Source organism: Gavialis gangeticus, unplaced genomic scaffold (assembly GCF_001723915.1).
Source record: "Gavialis gangeticus isolate Ggan-Ray unplaced genomic scaffold, GavGan_comp1, whole genome shotgun sequence".
NCBI lineage: Eukaryota > Metazoa > Chordata > Crocodylia > Gavialidae > Gavialis > Gavialis gangeticus.
In genome coordinates, this window is record NW_017728992.1 from 87,242,770 (window position 1) to 87,246,159 (window position 3,390).

At 46.5% G+C, this 3,390-nt stretch overlaps 1 protein-coding gene across 2 annotated transcripts in view; it reads right to left on the bottom strand.

The window, feature by feature from the left end:
- SEH1L (SEH1 like nucleoporin) overlaps positions 1 to 3,390 on the bottom strand; it is a 25,076-nt gene that overhangs the window by 21,221 nt on the left and 465 nt on the right. The gene's annotated exons all lie outside the window — the stretch shown is intronic.

The following is a 3,390-nucleotide window of genomic DNA, read 5'->3' on the forward strand; positions in this document are numbered from 1 at the left end:
GTCCCTTCTGACCCTACCAACTATGAAACTATGAAACTGAGGTATGAGGATTTTTATGCCCCAAATCATGCAACTTGCCATGCTACATGTTCACGAGCAATTTGGGAAATGGGTCATAAAATGCCCCAGACCACAATCACATGACTCCCAGCTGTTATGGCTGCCCTGTGCTAATACCAACAATCAGCTGATCATCAGGGTTTAGCAGGGAACAACCCCTGGTTCAGGACACAGCTGCCCTGTGGCCAATCTCTGATACTAGACTAGGGCAGCCTTAAGTCCCAAGCTGACACTCAGGCTGCCCTTTACCCAATCTAAGGGAAGGGCTCCCTGAGACCCAGCAGGTTTGCTGCCTTCTACTGCCAACTCCAAGAGACGTATAGAGCAAGGCAGCAAACCTGTGAATTGTAGGGAACCCCAGAACTCCTCACCCAGTTCCAGACCCAGGCCTGCCCCAATCAGATTACTGTCAGGATCTGGATGGGGCAGCCCCATGTCTGTGACATGCCACAAGCTGTTTATAATACCAAACAAACCAGCCACAAAGAGATCAGCAAAGATCTGAAACAAATGTGTAACATCTTTGTGGCGGTTTACCATTTGATGGCACCATATATTGGCTTAGCATATGTCACATCACATATTTAACCTGTTAGGCATTACATTAATGGCACAATTGCCAGGGCTGAATGTGTATATGACCAAATAAAGGTTACTGCTTTAAGACAATTGTGCATGGGGGGGAAAAATTGGGACTTCACGTGACAACTGTAAACAAGTAAAATTTCAACATTCCTAATGCAGTGACTAAAAATGCAGCTCAGTACTTGTATGGAAACGTTTTTCAAGTGACTGACATTTAAAAATATTGTATTTACTTGTATTCAAGATGACCCCCCAGTAATCAGATTCTCTACATGGAAAAACTATAAATTTGTTATAAATTCCCACGTACAGAAACTAATTATTGGAGGATTGCCTTTAATTCATGCCCTCCACTGCCGCAGGGGGGCAGGCAACGAGGCAGGTTGCATGGAGAGGTTAAGTAGCTTGCCACCTGCACGTGCCTGCCACATTGCCACTTTTACCCCTGTAGGCCTCCCACCCCAGCCCCAGCCCTAGCCCTAGCCCTGCCTTTCCCCCATCCCGTCCCCATCTTCTGCTCCCCTCTCCAGACTGCTCCCTGCTTTCCCTGTTCCCTTACCCTTGCTCTGTGTTGAAAGGCTCTAGATCCTTTCCAGCCTGAGGCACTAAACTCAGACCTAGCCCAGGTCCAGAGCAGCACAGTACCCCAGACTGCAGCACATATAAAAACCTGCTGGCATGTAGCACAGGTAAGGGTGTAGAAAGGGGAAGAAAGGGGCAGGCTGAGGAGCAAAGTTGCACAGGGTAGGGACATGGGGAGGAAGGACCTTTGGGGGAAGATGGCGCAGTGAAAAGCTGGCAGTGAGGGCAGAGATCAGCTGCAGCTACAGATCCCACTGCCTTCATGTTGATTTTAAGAGGTGGGGCTTTTTTCCCCAATGTTAAATGAGGGGAGAAACCTTTTCTTAAAATCAAATAAATACAGTATATGAAATGCTGTAAAAATAAATGACAGTCCAGAACATGTGTGAGGCAAGCGTTTTTATGGGCAATATCTTTTATTGGACCCACTACATGGTTGAGATAGATTTAGACAAGTAACAGTGTTATATAGTACTACAAAAGATCCAAATCTTGCCAGAGACTTGCTTCAAACATTTCCAAAAATTTGTAAGTTAATAAATAAGAGAAAACTTAATATATTCTAAACAGACTGTGAAATTTACTACCTCTCCCCTTTTGGGCATCTGCAGTCAGAACACAAGATCAACAATTTAGGAGTCTCTTTTCTACACCCAATGTCTCTCATTTGGGTATAGGACCCTGATCAAATCACTTACACTCTTTTCCTCAGTAATCCCACATACCCCAAAAAATGGGGACAATCTAGCCGCATCTTTGTGACAGAGTCTACACAAGATGCTACTGCGCAGTTATTATTGCTTGTTTATTTAGTGCATGTATTAACAAGTACTAGATAAATGCACAGTAACCTGAGTTACTGCAGAGCAGTACTGGCAAATACAGTACCTTTTTTGTGATACTACTGCGCAGTAGCATCATGTAACAGTTTTTGCCACGTGATACTACCGCACAGGAGTACTAGGCTACTGCATAGTCAGCGTCTCATGTAGATGCACTCTGTGGCACCTCACATAAGTGGCTGAAGAAATCACCAATCACAGCAAAGGAATAAGTGCACTAGGCATATGCAATCTATCCTTGCTCACTAGGCAAACTTAAGGGAAATAATTTTGCCTGCAAGCCTACATTCGCATGGCACACTGATATACCGTTAGCTATGATGTTGGTTACTTGACTGTGCAATCTCCCAGGTTACAATACACTGTAAACTAGACCGAAAATGGAATACCACCATACATGCGAGACTGTGTGAGACTTACTGAACATAAAGTTTCTATGATAAAAAAGCAGCATTATACCATTCATGAACAGCAAACCCCGAACATATTATTAAACCTTACTCCCTCACAGGCAGTCACACCTTCCTTATGCATGTTATCTTTTACATTATATCAGCTTAATTTGAAGCGATACAGTTCTATTCATCACCTACATTTTACAAGTGATATGCAAATGCAGCTGTGACTGCAGATGCTCATAAAGGAAGAGGTAGTACATTTCGCAGTCTGTTTAAAATATGTTAGTTTCTCCCTTATTACCTTGTTAACAAAAAAGAAGGCCCAGGCCAGCCTTCTAAGGGAACTTCCCAGCTAATATTGCCTCTCTTTTTTTTAAATAAGTAAATAAATAAAACCAGCACATGAAAGGCAGATATGGCTCCACTTTGTGTAAGGAAATTTGAAAACCAAGCTGTCGGCCTGTCATGCAATGGGGTTGCAGCAGGCCTACACCCATAAAGACACCTATGAGCCTCCCTTCATGAGAAAGGCAAGGGAAAGCAAAACCTGGTGGCAATAATGAATCAGGAAAGGGGTCGGGGGGGGTCAAAGGTTACCCATGAGGGCTCCAAGGGGGAGCAAAGAGCGGAGCCAGGGCCCACTGACCCCCCAAGCCCTGCCGGGAGAAGGGGCTGGCAGACTGCCCCAGGGCCCGTGCCGTCCCCGCAGCCACAGCATCCCTCCCCGCCAAGCACTTTCAAGTGAGCAGACTACAACCTCAAAGACCTAGGCAGCAGCCGCAGCCCCACACACGCGGAGGCCCAAACGTGAACTGCTCCCGCAGCGCCCCAAGGGAAGGGCTACGGCTCGGCCCCGCGGTGGAAGCCCCAGGCCCTGGCGGCCCCGCCCGCCGCCGCCGGAACCACGTGGCTGCCGCAGGCCG